Source organism: Budorcas taxicolor, chromosome 11, assembly GCF_023091745.1.
Source record: "Budorcas taxicolor isolate Tak-1 chromosome 11, Takin1.1, whole genome shotgun sequence".
Lineage (NCBI taxonomy): Eukaryota > Metazoa > Chordata > Mammalia > Artiodactyla > Bovidae > Budorcas > Budorcas taxicolor.
The window spans coordinates 104,950,482-104,970,933 of NC_068920.1; positions in this window are offsets into that span (position 1 = coordinate 104,950,482).

The following is a 20,452-nucleotide window of genomic DNA, read 5'->3' on the forward strand; positions in this document are numbered from 1 at the left end:
CCTAGGTTAGTTCTGCAGGTGTGGCTGTGACCCCCTGACCCTGCCCGAGGCTGCTCCATTTCCAGTTGGAGTTCCAGGATAGGGAGATGCAAGCTGGATGGTGGCAAGAGACAATCATGCCTCAGTGTCTTCCCGTACAGGCTTCTTATCTACTGAAGTGAAGTGTTAGTCATTCAGTTGTGTCCGACTCTTTATGACCCCATAGGCTGTAGTCTGCCAGACTCCTCTGCCCATGGGATTCTTCAGGCAAGAATACTGCAGTGGGTTGCCATTCCCTTCTCCAAGGGATCTTTCCAACCCAAGGATTGAACCCAGGTCTCCTACATTGCAGGTGGATTCTTTACCATCTGGGCCACTAGGGAAGCTCACAACTGATGAAAAGAAAGATCTTTTTCTCCCCATCTGAAAATATGGAAGGGTCACTGATGTTAGCTCCTGCATGTCCGGGATTCTAACCACAACATCCATCCAAAATCCTAAGCCTGCTTCTTCTTAATGGTGGTCGTCTTCCTATTAATATTTCTAAGACTGAATGACAATTAGAAGAAAACAAAAAAAAATAGCTTGGTTAGGAAAAGAATGTTTTCCTGATCCTAGCATGGTTTGCACGCTTGCTAAGTGTTTGCATAGTCACTAAGTCATTGACTCTGCGATCCCATAGACTATAGCCTGCCAGGCTCCTCTGTCCAAGGAATTCTCCAGGCAAGAATACTGGAGAGGGGAGCCATTTTCTTCTCCAGGGCATCTTCCCAATCCGGGGATCGAACCCACGTCTTCTGCATTGGCAGGAGAGTTCTTTATCATTGAGCTACCTGGGAAGTCCTAGCAGTACTTAATGGACCCCAAACAAGTGAGTAGCCAAAACTCATTTTTGCATGGCCCACACACACGTTTGTCTCACTGATTAAATATGAAGAACATGTCTGTAAGTTATTTTCTTCCCTGAGGTACTAATTTCATTTACAGAGTGAAAATTTCAGAACTGAAGACATAATGCTTAAAGAAAATGATCCTAGAAAAAAAAAATCTGTCAGCCTCAGTTTCCACATCTGTCAAATAATCTGTGGGTTTATTGTAAGAATGAATGGCATAATAGGACAGAAATTTTTTTCTACAAACAGTAGTTAAGTGGAAACAAGTCCCCCAAATTCAACAATGATACAGTTAGAAAATATTTACCCATTTCAAACCCAGATACTTCTCAGATGGGAGTTCACAGAACTTCTGGGTTTGACTGCTAATCAAGGACAAGTTTCAAAAGAGGGAAGGAATGTTTCCTGAGAACACATCCGTCATCTGACAACTTTGGATAAGAAAAAGGATAGTGGGACCCTGAATTTAAAAACAGAAAAGGACATTCAGCTTATTAGGAGGAAATGGGTATTACCAAGTGGGTTTCTGATGCTTAAGAATAAATTTATTCTGGTTTGTTTATTTTTTTAAGGAATGGAATATTAAAATGCCAGAAGAGCCAGTGAATTTTTCGCATATCTGTAGACTAATAAAAAAAAAATACTAAATAATCTGTTCCTACTTGAGATGCCTCTTAGCAATTAAAGCATGTCAAAATATTTTATTTACCATACACTTGGACAGAAACGATCATTAGTTGATACCTTTATGTCTATCAACTAGCTTTCTGATTTCCTTAGGAAACAATAATTAAGTCAATTTAGCCCCACTTCATTGATTAACCCAACCATAAATAATAAGTGCACTTAAAATTTTACAATGATTTGCATATTTGCCTGCAGGTGATAATTTTTCTACAAGCATAAAGTTCATTGTTATTTGGCTACTCTTTTTTAACTTCTCATTAAAATTTCCTTAAGGTAATCAAGGCACTAACTTCTGCAGTATTTAAGTATGTATATACTATAGGAAGAGTATATAAATTATTTTATATTTCATGGTTAAGGGATTTTAACAATGGCTACTATTATATATTAATTACTACAATTATTAGACATACCATTTCAGGCACTAGGGAGACATTTCAATACCTGATCTCTACTCTTTTATTTTTTGGCTGTCTGTGTCTCGGTTGCTGCCGGTGGGCTTTCTCTAGTTGTGGGAGCAGGGGCTGTTCTCTAGTTGGGGTGCAGGGGCTTCTCACTGCTGTGCTTTTCTTGTTGCAGAGCACAGGCTCCAGGGCAGGTGGGCTTCAGTGACTGCAGCTTCCTGGCTGTAAGACTCGCAGGCTTCAGTTTCACACCTGGGCTTTTAGTTTCACACCTGGGCTAGGTAGTTTCTGCTCACTTAGTTGCCCTGTGGCATGTGGGGTCTTCCCTGCCCGGGGATCAAACTCGTGTTCCCTGCACTGGCAGGCAGTTATCCACTGCACCATGAGGGAGGTCCCTGAGCTCTACTCTCAATGATAAACCTGGAAGGTAGGTACCCTTCAGTGCACTATGCAGAAGAGAAAATCAAGGCCCATAGAGTCTGTGACCTGCCAGGGTCCCTCAGAGCAGTGGTCCCCAATCTTTCTAGCACCAGGGACTAGTTTCCCGGTTCCCCGAAAGGCAATTTTCCTATGGATTGGAGTAGGGGATGGTTCATGAGGATTCAAGCGTGTTACATTTATTGAGCACTTTATTTATACTGCCTTACACCAGCTCCACCTCAGACAGTCGGGCACGAGACCCCGGAGGTTGGGGACCCCTCTGTCAGGGAACAAGGGGTGGATTTTTCTGCATTACTCCCATCCCCACCAGGCCCAGGACCCCATCAGGTCACTTTCTTGCAGCCATATTGTCGGTGGTTCCCATTCATCCTCTTTTCTAAGCCCATGTGACACACGATCCCGTCACCGCAGCTCCTCCCAACTCCAGGGGTCAGAAACCATCACCACATCTGGGGAAAAACAGGGGGAGCGTTTTTGGCCCCCACTGTTGATTGAGGGCAGCCCGTCTTGCCCAGTCGGTTTTAGTTGAACACGTGGTGAAGGTTTAAATTTCCGCAAACTCCCTGAAGGCAGGAAGGAGGTGCTGCTCAGCTTGCTTGCCTACTGCCCCTTCTCCAGCCCGGAGGCCCGGAACACAGCAGTCACTCAGTAAATATTGAATGGATTGGATATCCAGTTCATTGTTTTCTTCTAAAAATCCTGAATTAGGTCAATGAATGTACATATGAATTTTAAAATAGTGTTAGTGACGGATTTGTGTCTCCAAACTGTCAGCTCCTGCTGGGACCTAGGTTGGAGGGCTGGGGGGTAACCTGTCCCTCTGAGACGGCCACTACCAGGTGGCTGCCCCACCCCCACCCCAACAGCCCTCTGGGGCCGCCGGAGGACCACAGGGTGGGGAGCTGCCTACCGCCTCCGTCGCGCACGCGGGGAGCGCGTTTAAGTTCAAAGGCGCGTGTTTACCAGCAAACAAAGCGCGTCGTGGTCTTGGTCCCAGGGACCAGCTGCGGTCCCCTCAGAAGGGACGAGGGCCGTGGCGACAAATGGATATTCCGCACGCTGGCAGAGGGACATCCGATCTGCTGCCCCACTCCCGGCTCCAGCGCCTGTTCGCGCGCCGGGCCAGCAGCCTGGGGGCCGCAGTCCGCAGAACTTTGCCGGCCGGGCGGGGATGGCCGGGCAGAGGGTGCATTAGGGAATTCCCAGGGGCAGGTGGCCACTCCCGCTACAACCCCGATCCCTGGCGCCTCCGAGGAGTTTCCGGGAGCGAGGGCCCGGTGGTGGCCCGGAGCCGGCCGAGCGGGCGAAACAAAGGGAGCCTGCGGGCCGGGAGGATGCTGCGCTCACTCCCCTGCGCCCCACCCGGCCCGCTCCCGGGCGCTGCCTCGCGCGCAGGTAGCCCGGCCTTCGGCGCCGCGGGAGGGTGTGTCGCAGCGGGGCCGCACAAAGACTCACTTCCGCGGAGTCTGGGGCCCCGACCCCGGCCCCGCAGCTCACAGCAGGTCCTAGTCCCTGCATCCCCGCCGTCGGCCAGGCCCGAGTGCCCGCAGCTGCGGCGCGCGGTGCCGTGCGGAGCCTGTGCAGGTGACCCTCGGTGGACCGGGGCAGGCTGGCAGCGGTGGCGCGGACAGGCGTGCCTTTACAGGCCGCCGCGACTCCCCAGTCTACGATCACTCTGTGCCACCAGCGGGGCTCGGCTCGCAGCCGGGGAGCGCCCACCTTGTACCCTTTGCGCCGCAGCCGCCAGGCAGCGGGGCCCGGCAGTGGGGAGTGGTCGCGGAACTTCCCGAGGCCAGCTGCCGCCCGCTAGGTGAGCGCGGCAGCGAAGGGAGGCGGGAGGAAGCCTCGGAGGCGGAGGGGCGGGGGGCAAGGGGTGGGCGCTGGGGAGCGCGGGGCGGGGCGCGGCGCAGGCTCAGCGCGGGGGCTGGGAGCAGGGAGCCGCCTGGAACAATGAGGCGCGCGGCGCTGGCTGAGCGCAACACCGCGCCGGCCCGGAGGCCGAGTCCCCCGCGCTCGTTTTCGCCGCCCAGCACCGAGCGATCAGCACCGGAGCAAACCCCGCCGGCCGCCCTGGACGCGAGCGCGGACCGCCGGGTCTCTGGGGCGGCGCCAGGAGGCTGCTCGGCGGAGGCGGGCTGCTGCTGCGGGAGCCGCTGAGCCGCGCGCGCGTCTGGCGCCCGGGCCCCGGCTCTCTGCTCCAGTCGGTGAGATTGTGGGAGCGCGTGGCGCGCGCCCGAGCGGCCGCGGGAGAAGAAGATGTGACACGCTCGTCCCCGACTCCACGCCGCGGGGTCGGGCGCAGGGAGGCGCGGCGTACGGAAAAGGTGGGCGACCGAGGGCTCGGGGTCGGGCGGTGCCAGACGGCTGCCGCTGGGTCGCCGGAGCCTGGGCGCAGCTCGGCACCGAGTTAGACTCGGCGACCCGCTCCCAGACCTGTGGTGGGGTGTAGGGGGAGCGCTGAGGACAGTTTTTTGGGGGGAGAAGCAGGAATTCCTCGAGAGGTGAGACCCCCGGAAGACTTGCGCTCCTGGGATAAGAGGACACAGTGTGCCCCGGTGACTCAGTGACCCTGATCTTTAATTTTGGCTCTGGAAGGGGCTCGATGTCTTTAATTGTCTTCTCGACCCCATCCGCAGGCACAACTGCGCTTCTTAAAGTCTAAAGTGCGTTGCACTGATCTCTAGTTTTCTGTAGCTGAAACGTTTGGGGCAGAAGGATCTTGTGAATCTTGAGCAGTGGGGTGTTCGTTCTTGCGCACTGGCACGAGGAGGGCAGCTTCGGAGTTGTCCCACTTTCCACCGTGTACCGAAAGGAGATTTGATGCATTCGGGGGTACGGAATGCAACGTCCATCTCCTTCGGATTTTGCGATGCAGGGGGATGGAGCGGAGTGAAACTCCTGGCTGGAGCGAAGCGGCTGCTGCCTCCTTCCAGAGCGATCCGAATAGCTGTTTGAGAAGCCGTGCTTTCCAGGAATTTAAATGAGACTTTTTGCAAACTCCTTCCAGGTCTCTCCCCCGGTACCGTGTTTGTTTTGTCAGGCTGAACTTTCAAAGCTGTTTTATAATCCGAGAAGCACTTTGGGAGAAGAGTAATGCTTGGCTGGATTGGTTGTGAACGTATTTTTAGTGAGCAGGCTGAAAAATTGAGGAGAGGCAAACCATATTTGGTCGGAATCTTTGCTTTGTGTGCGGTTGGCGTTCTGACCGGGAAGGGGCCAGCTGATCCCCAGCTCTGTCGGCTCTACGCTTGGTGAGGACATTGCGGGGGGACTCGAAAGCATTTTAAGTACTTTCTGCACATTTTAAACGCCTCGGGCAGGTTGCTCGATAGTTACTTTTTTTTTTTTTTTCCAATTTTGGTCGACATACTTTGCCATATTGAAATAAAATTCATGACCCGTGGGTTTCAAAAATTGAAATGCTGTTGTTGCAAACTTGGGGTTGACGTTTTCTTTTAAAAGGAGAAATGATGTGTGGCCTTGAGCTTATTTTTACCCTGCTATTTTTCTGAAACTGGCAACCAAAATTTTTCCAACCCTTGAAGGCTCGCATTTCCCACTAATGCATCAGGAAAACTGTTGGCAGTAGGGACTGGGGAATGCTGGAAACTAATGGAAGAACTGCCTTGAATTTTACAGCCGAGTTTAAGAAAAGTCACTCAAACATGTTGGAATTCCTGATAAAAATTTTTTTGTGAGTGAGGTAAACTGGGGTATTCCTTTCTGCTTGGTGCAGGTGAAGCTTCTGAAGCTTTGTGTTAAATCTAGGAAGTAAAGATAAAGAATTGAGGATATTTAGACTGGAGGTTTCAAAGCTGATAAAATTTCACATCTGAAAATATATGAATGGATTTATTATGTGGAGAAGAGCAGGCAGCTCTGCTCCGTCTCTGATGAGGATAATTAAGAGAGAAAGGTTTACTCATGGGGTGAATACGTCAGCTGGGTCTGGGGAAGGATGTGTGGCCAGCCTGTGAGATTAGTTGAACAGTGAAGTGGTTGCTGAGAAATTCCTGTAGATGTTTCTTTCTGGAGCTCTTTTTTTCTGAGATTCTCCTTTTCCTGAGATGATGAAGTATGTGAATGCTTATACTAACTGGAGTTTTATCCTCTGTGTCTACAGTTTATCCAAGTGTTTCTCAGTGCTTAAGTCTTTCTATAAATACCAGTTTATTTCTATACTTTTGTACCTATTGCTTAGGTAAGCCAATGACAAGTTCCTTTCCAGAAACTTGGAGATATTTGACCTTTGAGAAACTTTTAATTAATGTCTGGATTTGGTGTATCATTCTTGATGCTTTTGCATAAAAAAATGTTTTATGCATTAATAATTGGGACAGCCTTTGTTTTAATATTCGCCTAAGTATACAGTGTTTTTTCTCCCTCTTGGATCTTCTATTATATCGTCTTAATTTTTAATTGCTTAAATTAAGTGAACTACTTTACTTTTCTTGCTTGAATGTCTTAGCAAAGATAGTGCCTTCAAGGTAGGGGTATGTCAAGCTTTGCGATTTTAATCATTGGACACGCCTTTAAAAAGAACTAGGGGATTAAATTGACAACTGACAGTAAGAGAAATAATTACATAGAATCAGATACTAATTTTGGAGTCAGGACTGTGCAGGTGTAATTTACACAGCAGTTTTCAACGTTCTTAACGGGTTGGTGTCAAGTCCAAACCCTGAGTGTGCTGGAAGAGGTGACCAGCTACTCTTATGCATAAACATCGGACTGTGGATTACTACGTCTGCCATTTTTCTACTTTTGAGCAATTTATGTGTAAACATGGGGCTTGGGCAGAAGCATGGATTTATTATGACTCTTAAAAAATGCTATCCTGATCTTAAATTCGAAGCCCCGTCCCACCCCCCTAAATTGATGGGGCAGAAATGCAATTCAAAATGCATAGAACACACCTGGCCTGTGGGTGAAGTGGTGGCCCTAATGTAAAGGGTGTGAGACTGGCCCGAGCAGTCCTCAGCCATTAGTTTGGTCCAGCCCTCAAATCCACTCTAGACCTGCCACTTGGTAAAAGCTGGGTTTCCCGCAGTGGTCTGCCTACTGTCTTTCGTTGGCCCTAGGCAGGTTCCGGTCTGCCTCACAGCGCCAAGTCCCTCCTGCTTTGACGTGGAATTGCCCTCTGGATGGAATGACATCAGAGCACTGCCACCCCACTCTCAGGGACTTGTCTGAACAGACCTGTCCATACCCCTCCTGCTTTCCGCTGCCCACTGTGGTCTTCTCCAGGAAAGAATCCCCAGTTCCAGGCAGATGTTTCTAACAAGTGTGAGGACTGGGTAGCAGTTTTGCACTGGACTTTCTCAGAGAATGAAGCAGCAGGGAGACCTCTCGGTCCCGAGTCCTGCACAGAGCTGCATGGTTTTCAGGGCTGCCAGATGAAGACTCTGCTTAAACTCTCTCCAAGGTGTCTTCCAGCATGGGGATTGCGTGGAATGGATAATTGTGTTTTCTGGCGTATTGGAAAGCTGATTCCCCTGCTCAGAAGAGAAGGAACCTTTAGTTATCCATACTGGACATCCCTTCCAACAGCCCATAGTCCTGGGGAGAGCAGTGATGCCAAGAACAATCAGAGCCTCTGCTTTGAGACTTTTCATGCCCCACCCTGCTATTATGTCTGCACAGGGCATCAAGGGGCACCTTGGCCATAACCTGAGCCATGCTATGAGACTGAGCTCAGAAGCAAGAAGTGGCTGCCTGAAGAGTGAGAACAAAGCCGGGTCTGAACTTGGGCTTGGATGTCTCCAAATGCAGATGACACCACTCTGATGGCAGAAAGAAACTGAGGAACCTCTTGATGAAAGTGAAAGAGGAGAGTGAAAAAGTTGGCTTAAAATTCAACATTCAAAAAACTAAGATGATGGCATCCGGTCCCATCACTTCATGGCAAATAGATGGAGAAACAATGGAAACAGTGACAGAGTTTATTCTCTTGGGCTCCAAAATCACTGCAGATGGTGACTGAAGCCATGAAATTAAAAGACACTTGCTCCTTGGAAGAAAAGCTATGATCAACCTTGACAACATATTGAAAAGCAGAGACATTACTTTGCCAACAAAGGTCCATCCAGCTTAGTCAAAGCTATGGTTTTTACAGTAGTCATGTATGGATGTGAGAGTTGGACCGTAAAGAAAGGTGAGCACCAAAGAAGTGATGCTTTTGAACTGTGGTGAAGAAGACTTGTGAGAACAGACTGCAGGAGATCAAATCAGTCAATCGTAAAGGAAATTGGTCCTGAAGATTCATTGGAAGGACTGATGCTGAAGCTGAAGCTTCAATACTTTGGCCACCGGATGTGAAGAACTGACTCATTGGAAAAGACCCTGATGCTGGGCAAGATTGAAGGCAGGAGGAAAAGGGGGTGACAGGATGAGATGGTTGGATGGCATCACTGACTTGATAGGCGTGAATTTGAGCAGGTTTTGGGAGTTGGTCAGGGACCAGGAAGCCTGGTGTGCTGCAGTCCATGGGGTCGCAGAGTCATACCTGACTGAGCGACTGAAGTGAACTGAACTTGGGTGTCTCCAAAGACCATGCAGCAACATGAGATACCACTCTGAAGAGGAAGGGCACTGACTGGGAGCTCTCAGCCCCACCCAGGCATGCTGGCTCCGGAAGGTTGTCCAGGCTGCAAGCGCAGGGCCTGGAGCTCGTGTCTTTTGGAACCTGGAGGCAGACAGAAGCTTGAGTTACAGCTGAAAGGTGGCCCAGGCCATTTGGGATATCTGCTCATGCAGTAGTAGGATGAAATTCAGGCTCACGGGGTGTGACAGCAGTGACATTTCCAAAGAAAAATATAAGCTAAGATTCAAGACAATTACCCCTGTGCTTTGAGGCCTCCCCCATGGCTCAGACAGTAAAGAATCTGTCTGCAGTGCAGGAGACCTGGGCTCGATCCCTAAGTTGGAAAGATCCCCTGGAGAAGGGAATGACAACCAGCTCCAGTATTCTTGCCTGGAAAATCCCCTGGGCAGAAGAGCCTGCCAGGCTACAGTCCGTGGGCTCGCAAAGAGTCAGAAATGCCTGAGCAACTAACACACTTTTGAGTTATTGAGTCAAAGAGTGCAAGCCTAGAAAGTAGTCTCTTGGGATGTTTAGAAATATATTGGCTAAAGCATTAGAGAATACATCGTAAAGAAAAATCCTGCAGTGTCTTGATCAGAAGCCTTTGTTTTTAGAAATTTAAAATTCACATACTTAGTCCTATGCTAGGCTGCTTCTAAGATTTGAGCCTGAGAGAAGAATGCTGTATTCACTTTAGAACCATTGGTTTTCTGCGTTCAAATTATACAAATTTTTCAAGTACAGGTTCTTGCATGTTGTTAATTATTGTGGCTTCTAGAATGTCTTTCCTAGATAGCATATTGAAAAGCAGAGACATTACTTACAAAGGTCTGTCTAGTCCAGGCTATGGTTTTTCCAGTGGTCATGTATGGATGTGAGAGTTGGACTGTGAAGAAAGCTGAGCACCGAAGAATTGATGCTTTTGAACTGTGGTATTGGAGAAGACTCTTGAGAGTCCCTTGGACTGCAAGGAGATCCAACCAGTCCATTCTGAAGGAGATCAGCCCTGGAATTTCTTTGGAAGGAATGATGCTAAAGCTGAAACTCCAGTACTTTGGCCACCTCATGCGAAGAGTTGACTCATTGGAAAATACTCTGATGCTGGGAGGGATTGAGGGCAGGAGGAGAAGGGGATGACAGAGGATGAGATGGCTGGATGGCATCACGGACTCGATGGACATGAGTCTGAGTGAACTCCGGGAGTTGGTGATGGACAGGGAGGCCTGGCGTGCTGCGATTCATGGGGTCTCAAAGAGTCGGACACGACTGAGCAACTGAACTGAACGGAGAATGACTTTCTGGAGTAGGAAATGGCAAACCACTCCTGTATTCTTGCCTGGGAAATCCTATGGACAGAGGAGCCTGAAAGGCTACAGTCCATGGGGTCACAAAAGAGTTGGCCATGACTGAGTGAATGAGCATAGAATGAGTTGGCTCTAAATTACATTTGGGAAAAGGTGAATCTTGTAGGTACCCCAATAGCTTTCATGAATCAGAAATTAATGTGAAAAGTAGCTTCCTTGAAAGTCTATTGATGGCTTTTTTGCAGTGTGTTAAAACCTGTATATGTACCTCTGGCCACAGATGGGTAGGAAAAAGTGCAATTAATACGGAATTTGTTTTCTAAATGATACAGTTTATTCAATAGGTGCATGATTAAACGAATGAATTCGCTTTTCTTATTAGAAGAAGGGTCTTACTATGTAAATTATATTTTACAATTGGGAAAACTATACCCCTGAGAAGTCCCAGCGCCAAAAAAAAAAAAAGAGGACACACACATTGGCACACCCTCACACACACTCACACTTAAATACGGGAGGAACACATCCGAGGACTGATGTGACTTCATGTCAGATATGAGGAGAGAGAATGTGAATCGTGACAAGTAAACATTCCTGGCTGGGATTCACAGCCACTGAGAAACAAACTCAGGATCAGAACCCTGGCCATCTGACTGAGAGAACACTCTTCTTCCTGTATCAGTGATCTCTGGAGAATTCCACATTGTCAGTGGAGTAGGAAGATCTCAAAAATGTTTAGCGTTTAAACTGCACTCTTAGTTTATTATAAGTAGACCATGTCTTAGAGAAAGAAATGGCAATTCACCCCAGTATTCTTACCTGGAGAGTCCCATAGACAGAGGAGCCTGGTGGGCTACAGTCCAGGGGCCGTCACAGAAGAGTTGGACATGACCGAGCGACTGCACAGCGACAAAGACTGCATGTGGGAACATGCACTTTTTTATCTCTGTGTGTAGTGTGAGGGTTCTTACAGCATCAACATCTTCGGATACCCAGGTAGGTGCAGGATGTGTTTCATCCTCGGGACCAGATCCCACAGTGGCATCTCCAGCAGGGTATCTAGGGTGCATCTAGGGTGCTGGGCTGGGCCAGGTGACTGGACTCCTGGTATCAAAACTCAAGTTCCCTGCAGAGGGAGGTAGATTCAGAACAGGATTAGAGGAGGAAGGTCAGGTGTGTGCGTGTGTGTGCTTGCTTTATACTTTATTTTTATATGGTGGATGGAAGCAGGACTGAGGGTTGCAGTTAGATGTTTCAGCATTCCCCTTGATTATCCTGTGTGCTTGCCAAGGACATTTTTGCTTAAAGTCAAGTACCTTGGGATGCCCAGTCACCTGTGTACCTCCAAACCAAGTGTCCTTCCTTTAGTGTCTGGCAGTTTGTAGGGAGAGCAGAACACAGGGGCTGTCACAGGCCCCCTTGCTTGTGTGGGGAGAACAGGGGACAGATGGTAAAGTTCACACCAAGATACACAACAGTGAGTGTCAGTCGCTCAGTTGTGCCTGACTCTTTGTGACCCCATGGACTGCAGCCCGCCAGGCTCCTCTGTCCATGGGATTCTCCAGGCCAGAATACTGGAGTGGGTTGCCATTCCCTTCTCCAGGGGATCTTCCCCACCCAGGGATTGAACCTGGGTCTCCTGTATTGCAGACGATTCTTTACCAACTGAGCAAAACCTTGAGCATCTGATGATCTCCAGGTGCCAGGGCAGTGACATCATGGAACATATTGGGTCTGGAGCAGGCCTTCCTTTTCTCACATTTTGTTAGCTACTTTAGGAAGTCAGACTTAAACCATTCAACCCTATTATTTGTATGCCTCCCTGAATCTCACAGAGAACACCTGAAAAGTGCCTCTCTTTTCATAATGATCCCAGATGTGGTTGGGCATCTTTGTTCCTTTCTTTAACAGAGCATTCAGAAGTGAGGGACATGTGTAGTCGCCGGTAATTAGTAAATAAATTGGGTAGGACCTTCCCAGGGAGAGTTTACAAAAGCACTCATCTAGGATTCATAAACGTATCAAATCCTAACAATCAGAGCACACACATTAGCAGCCCCTGGTGGGATAATAAGGCTGGTCCCCAGGGATGGGCTGGCGGTGGTTGTGGTTGGGCTGCATTTTTTTCCTGCTTGCCCATGAATGATCTGTGAACAGATATTAAAATTTGGGAAAGGTCCCTGGGCGGGAAAGTATCAAGTCTCAGCTGACCACAAGGAATTGCACGGGCGGTGCTTTGATTCTGAGTTCTGGCCTTCCCGGTGCAGGTGGAGAAGGTGACACACACCTCCGGTGGGAAGCCGGAGACGGTACTGTGCTCTGTCCCCACCGGTGTGTCACACCTGGCCTGAGTGTCACACATGGCCCTTACACGTTCTGCTAGCACTCCCTGCAGGAGACAGCAACCCAGACTAAGGGCATCTTCCCGGGACAGAGGGTCAGCTGCGTGTGGAGTCATGAGAGTTCATATGGCGCTTCCTGTATTTTCCAAGCATCTTCCCAGACTACGTCCTCTATGTGCTAAGTGCTCTGCATTGCTTTCCCTAAAGGTCGAGTGAGGGCTCAGGGCAGCCCTGGGTGAGTCAGTTAATTAAAGGAACTCTTTCCATTACTCTGAACCCAAAAAATAAAGTCTGACACTGTTTCCACTGTTTCCCCATCTATTTCCCATGAAGTGATGGACCAGATGCCATGATCTTCATTTTCTGAACATTGAGCTTTAAGCCAACTTTTTCACTCTCCACTTTCATTCAGTTCAGTTCAGTTCAGTTCAGTTCAGTTCAGTTGCTCAGTCGTGTCCGACTCTTTGCGACCCCATGAATCGCAGCACGCCAGGCCTCCCTGTCCATCACCATCTCCCAAAGTTCACTCAAACTCAGTCCGTGATGCCATCCAGCCATCTCATCCTCGGTTGTCCCCTTCTCCTCCTGCCCCCAATCCCTCCCAGCATCAGAGTCTTTTCCAGTGGAAAATAAAGACTGTCATCAGTGGTTGAAGTTAGGGACTTCAAGTGATTCTGTGTGGTAAATAGAACATTGCAGGAGTTTAATGAAAGCACGTGGAGTTTAAAAAAAAAAATACATGGAGCATTTGAATAAACTGTTTTTGCTCCATTAAAGTATGCTTAAGATACAAAGGATGACTTGCAAATGAACAGAGAGGTACCTAAGCGTGGCTTTCCTCTCACCCAAGGAAGTCATTTTAAATCGCTTTCATAATCCAGTTAAGTGGATTTTAATGACAAGATGTGTGTTGGTCGTTAGCAGCCAAGTTGCTGCCTGTGGCATTGCGGCAGCTCCATCCCGTGACAATCCCCAGCACCACCAACACTCGGCATCTCCACAAAGTCTCACAGACCCAGGTCTGTTCTGGACATACACACCTGGCAAAGGAAGCTCTTTGGAGGAACCTCCATCCACTTTGGGCTTCCCAGGTGGTGCTAGTGGTAAAGAACCCACCTGCCAGGGCAGGAGATGTAAGAGACGTGGGTTCGGTCCCTGGGTTGGGAAGATGCCCTGGAGGAGGGCATGGCAAATCACTCCAGTATTCTTGCCTGTAGATTCCCATAGACAGAGGAGCCTGGCAGACTATAGTCCATGGGGTCACAAAGAGTCAGATACGACTCAGCACTGCACCATCCACTGTCACAGGCCTGGGTTGACTCCCACAGCGTTCAGTGCTACTGCTATTTGTGGTAATATATTAAAATTGAAAATCTATGAAAACGGTTCCATTTTGTGAAGGACCTTAGCTCTCTGCACACCCTTGAGCCCTTTTAATTTTCCTCATGAGTCACGCTGTGCCAACTTAATGAGGTTTGCACTACCAGTTGGTTTCTCTGCACTTTTTAATTATGTTGTTGTCCTGGACAAGGTCTTTGATAACTGAAAGTGGGTAGAAAATTCTCTTACTGGGTTCTGAAATTCTGATGCCAGTAAGGAAGGCCTAAGCCTGTGATCAGACTAGCTCACCAACTTGTGCTGTGTTCTTCTAGGAATTCAGAACCATGGGTTATTGAAGCTGGGTTCCAGTGGATCCCAACATTTCAGGAGAGGGTGTGAACTCAGCCTTGACCTTTGCAGTGGGCTGAGTGTTTTGCTTGTTTGTTTGGTTTTCGTCTTTCCAACTGCTTTAGACTACTTGAGAAGATTTAATCTCTGGCAGGGAACCTCAAAGTCAAGACAATTTTGTGGCCTCCTAGAAACTGATGATGAATAATTCAGATCTTACAAGAGGTCCTGCCTTTCCCTTGTTTGTGCTGTGTGTCTGCTCAGTTGTGTCAGACTCTTTGCAACCCCATGAACTGTAGCCCGCCAGGCTCCTCTGTCCATGGGATTCTCCAGGCAAGAATACTGGAGTGGATTGCCATGCCCTTCTCCAGGGGATCTTCCTGACCCAGGAATTGAACAGGTCTCCTGCACTGTAGGCAGATTCCTTACTGTCTGAAACACAAGCAAACCTGACAAACAGGTAAATAAAGATGATCTGTCTCCCAGGTGTAGAGGCCAGGCACCTGCTCTGTCCAGCTGAGCTGTGTATCAGGATGGGTGAGGGGCAGCTGACAGGGGAGGGGGTCCCCTCGGAGTTCGGGGGGTCTTCACTTTCAGCCTCATAGAGAGGATAACAGGAAAAGCAAGAGAGTTCCAAAAAAACATCTACTTCTGCTTTATTGACTACGCCAAAGCCTTTGACTATGTGGATCACAGCAAACTGTGGAAAATTCTTCAAGAGGTGGGAATACGAGACCATCTGACCTGCCTCCTGAGAAATCTGTATGCAGGTCAAGAATCAACAGTTAGAACCGGACATGGAACAATGGACTGGTTCCAAATTGGGAAAGGAGTACCTCAAGGCTGTATATTGTCACCTTGCTTATTTAACTTCTATGAAGAGTACATCATGCAAAATGCCAGGCTGCATGAAGCACAAGCTGGAACCAAGATTGCTGGGAGAAATATCAATTACCTCAGATATGCAGATGACACCACCTTTATGGCAGGAAGCAAAGAGGAACTGAAGAGGTTTTTGACGAAAGTGAAAGAGGAGAGTAAAAAAGCTAGCTTAAAACACAACATTCAAAAAACTAAGATCATGATGTCCAGTCCCATCACTTCATGGCAAATAGATGGGGAAACAGTGGAAACAGTGACAGACTTTATTTTCTTGGGCTCCAAAATCACTGCAGATGGTGACTGCAGCCATGAAATTAAAAGACAGTTGTTCCTTGGAAGAAAAGCTGTGACCAACCTAGACAGCATATTAAAAAGCAGAGACATTACTTTGCCAACAAAGGTCCGTCTAGTCAAAGCTATGGTTTTTCCAGTGGTCATGTATGGATGTGAAAGTTGGACTATAAAGAAAGCTGAGCACCAAAGAATTGATACTTTTGAACAGTGATGTTGGAGAAGACTCCTGAGAGTCCCCTGGACTGCAAGGCGATCAAACCAGTCAATCATAAAGGAAATCAGTCCTGAATATTCACTGGAAGGACTGATGCTGCAGCTGAAACTTAAATACCTTGGCCACCTGATGCGAAGAATTTACTCACTGGAAAACACCCTGATGCTGGGAAAGATTGAAGGCGGGAGGAGAAGAGGACGACAGAGGATGAGATGGTTGGACGGCATCACCGACTTGATGGACATGAGTTTGAGCAGGCTCTGGGAGCTGGTGATGGTCCGGAAAGCCAGGCGTGCTGCAGTCCATGGGGTCACAAAGAGTTGGACACAACTGAGCAACTGAACTGAACTGAACGATGGTCCTACACGTAGGGCAGCAAAGGAGACACAGACATAAAGAACACTGGACTCTGTGGGAGGGGCCGAGGGTGGGATGATTTGAGAGAATCGCATTGAAACATGTATATTACCATATGTAAGACAGATGACCAGCGCAAGTTCAATGCGTGAAGCAGGGCACCCAAAGCCAGTGCTCTGGGACAACCCGGAGGGATGAGGTGGGAGGCGGGTTCAGGATGGGGGGACACATGTGCACCTGTGGCCGATTCATGTCAATGTATAGCAAGATTATCACAGTATTGTAAGGTAATTATCCCCCATCAAATAAATTAATTAATTGAAAAAAAAAGACTCTGAGATGTGGGAACTTATCTAGTCTCCCTTTGTGTTGCCATCTCAAACATTCCTCCTGCAGATCCTGTAGATATTTGTTGAATAAAAGTCGCTCCTTTCATGGCAGACTTGGGCTTGTTGCCATCAAGCAGTGGAGTTCCACCCACTGCCTCTTTATCCTCAGGGCTGGGGAGTCAAGGAGAGGGGCCGAGGACACTCCTTCCATGAATCGTGCATCTCCCAGGGTTGTTATTGTACTCGGTCCCTGGTTCACGCTCTTTGGCCACAGTTAACAAGTCTGGGAACAGGAACGTGCTGAGGCCAGACATTCCCTTCTTAGGAAGAGAACTAAGTTGGCTTCTTGTCATAGTCTCCGCAGCCCCCAGACTCTCCCCTGAGGGAGGGCGGATGAGGTTTCTTGTGCTGGATTCCATGCTCCCTGGCATCAGCCTCCGTCTCCATCTCTTTCTCCGACACACACCTCATTGCATCCATACCTACAAGAGCGCTGTGGGGGCGCGGCAGGGGATTTCAGTCCCTGACCTCTGCTTGGAGACTTGAACACTGATGCTTACTTTATTATAGCAGGTGCTAACGATTTATGAGCTGTGAAAAGTTTCTTTTCAGTGCACCGGACGGAGGTCAGAACTGGACATTTAATTTGAAACCCATATGGCACTGACTTAGTATGGGGAGACCCTTTATAAACTGTAGAGGGCAGTCGCTGTGAGACACATGATCTCTGGAGCCAACAGACTAAGTTTCAGATTCCAGGCCACCACTTTGGAGGAATTTTTGGTCGTTATTCTTTTTGCTTTTCTTCTTTCTGTTCTACTTTAAAAAAAAAAAAAAAAATTCAGACTTTTAGAGCAGCTTAAGGTTCCCAGCAAAATTGAGCAGAACATATGAAGACTTCCTGCCTCACACATGCACGGTGTCCCCTATTATCAGCATACCCCCAAATGGTATATTTGTTGCAATCCGATGAACCTACATTGATGCATCATAATGTCCCAAAGTCCATAGTTAACCTTTGGGTTCACTCTTGGGTTTATACATTCTATGTTGTTGATGTTGCTGTTGTAGTTGCTAAACTGTGCCTGACTCTTTTTTGACCCCATGGGCTGTAGCCCGCCAGGCTCCTCTGTCCATGGGATTCTCCAGGCAAGAATCCTGGAGTGGATTGCCATTTACTTCTCCAGGGGATCTTCCCAACCCAGGATCAAACATGAGTCTCCTGCACTGCAGGCAGACTTCTTAGCATCTGAGCTGCCAGGAAAGTTGAAAACTTATGTCCACACAAAAACTCAGCTGCTGGACATGGATGAGTAGCAAGGACTGGTGGTCACACAGGGGGCCCACATATTCTCCACCTCTGTTCTGCTGGAGCACACGTTCCATGGTCCTGGTCTCCCTTCCAGCTTCACTTAGAATACACAGAATCAAAGACACAACTCTGGAGACCTCCAAGACAGAGACAGGGGAGCAGGAAACCAAGGCTGGCCCTTTGCACGTGGGTTCCTGTAGGGCTCCCGGCTATGTGCCTTTGAAGTCGGCCCAACTGATGTCCATGGACTCTTAACTTTGGTTTCTCATCATGAAACTGAGGCACTCATAGCACACAGCACACAGGTCATTCTTGGGTTTATCACTGACACAGCAGCACACTTGGAGCCTGTGAGCTCTAACCCTTCTACCACCAGGCGAGGCTTAAACACAGGCAGGCAGCTGGTCAGATGCAGCCAGGCCACTCAGTGTCACCTCCAGAACTGAGCAGGCTGCCCAGAGGTTTCCATAAGTCACGGAAGATGAATCTTATTCAGTTCAGTTCAGTTGCTCAGTTGTGTCCAACTCTGCGACCCCATGAATCGCAGCACGCCAGGCCTCCCTGTCCATCACCATCTCCCGGAGTTCACTCAAACTCATGTCCATCGAGTCAGTGATCCAGCCATCCAGCCATCTCATCCTCTGTCATCCCCTTCTCCTCCTGCCCTCAATCCCTCCCAGCATCAGAGTCTTTTCCAATGAGTCAACTCTTCGCATGAGGTGGCCAAAGTACTGGAGTTTCAGCTTCAACATCATTCCTTCCAAAGAAATCCCAGGGCTGATCTCCTTTAGAATGGACTGGTTGGATCTCCTTGCAGTCCAAGGGACTCTGAGGAGTCTTCTCCAAGACCACAGTTCAAAAGCATCAATTCTTCAGCACTCAACTTTCTTCACAGTCCAACTCTCACATCCATACATGACCACTGGAGAAACCATAGCCTTGACTAGATGGACCTTTGTTGGCAAAGTAATGTCTCTGCTTTTGAATATGCTATCTATGTTGGTCATAACTTTTCTTCCAAGGAGTAAGCGTCTTTTAATTTCATGGCTGCAGTCCCCATCTGCAGTGATTTTGGAGCCCCCAAAAATAAAGTCTGACACTGTTTCCCATGAAGTGATGGGACCAGATGCCATGATCTTCGTTCTCTGAATGTTGAGCTTTAAGCCAACTTTCTCACTCTCCTTTTCACCCTGGCATGAATGCCCTTGCAGAATAGCCTTCTGGGAGGGGTGCGGTGCCCCAGTTTCTGCAGCTGTCTTGCCAGCGTTCAGGAACTCTGTGCTGGGTGCTCAGTCATTTAGTCATACCTGACTCTTTTGTGACCCCATGAACTGAACCTGCCCAGCTCCTCTGTCTATGAGATTTTCCAGGCAAGAATACTGGAGTGGATTGCCATTTCCTCCTCCAGGGGATCTTCCTGACCCAGGGATTGAATCCACATGTTCTGTGTCTCTTACACTGGTAGGCGGGTTCTTTGGCACTGAGCCACCTGAGAAGCTCCCAGGAATTTTGTGAGCCGATTATTAAATTATATTAAAAACAAAGATGGTCAGCTCTCAAAACTCATCAATTCCTAACAGTTTCATCACATCTTCTGCCTTTTCTCCTTCAGGAGTCCTCTGCATCTATTGCATCTGTGTAGCAAAAATACTGAGATGAGCTTCTGTGTCTGTTCCCACCTCTGAGTTCAATAAGGACACATAAGTAGATTGAAATTGGCCATGGTGGGAATATTTACACCATAGAAAGGCCAATGCTAAAAATCAGGTCTCCTCCCCACTCCCCTTGCCTGAGAGCCAATTTAAAAACTTTTATCTGTTCATTGCTGAGCAGGGATGGCATTTAGAGAAGTTCCTTTTGAAAGGTTTGTTACAAGCTGTATTTATCATAGACCATTCCAGAATCCAGTAGGAAGTGTGGAAAAGGAAAAAAGGAAGAAGGGGTGACCATTCTGGGAGCACCCGTGCCTGGAAGCACATGGACTGTACAGAATCTAATAAAAATCCTCTGGAAGACCGGCTGAGCTGTGTGATGGCACTCAGCCTTTCCGAGGAGAGAGAATTGGAGTTTGTGACTCAGCTCTTTAACATCTTCCTTCTGTAGAATGGGAATCTGGGTATGATTTGCAAAGGCAGTAGTGTTCAATGCTATGGGAAAGTTTTTGTAAGTATAATTACAGTCTGCTGTTTCTTTTATTCATGTATCTGTGCCTCAGGTGTTAAAAGCCCCTTGCCAGTGGGAGAAGCAGGCACAGACACAGGGCTGGGTAGCACAGGAAGCACCAGGGAAGGGTGCCCCAGCTGGTTCCTGAGGTGACAGCCCCCATTTTCCTGCAGAGGAAATGGCCCTCACAGAGGCACTCAGCTGGGAGCCCAGTCTCGCTTGTGGGGTCCAGGGCTGCACAGGGCTGCACAGGTCAAGGTGAGTGTGGCTGGTTTGGGGAGAGGTGATGGGGATTAGGAAGCTGTGGTCACACAAGCATCTGTGGGTGGTTCTGTGGGTGGTTTGGAGATTCCTGCCAAACCACCTCCTAACCGCATGGGAGGGCAGTGCCTCTTCTCTCTCTTGCCCTGAGGTTTTACTCACTTATGCAGCCATCCAAGGGCCAACATTCAATGCAGGCACATGGCCCCCGCCTCTGGGATTTTGGTTCAAGTCTGGAGCAGATGCCAGGAGGTTTCATTTTTTTAATTAATTTTTGTTGGAGTATGGTTGCTTCACACTGTTGTGTCAATTTCTGCTGTACAGCAAAGCGAATATATA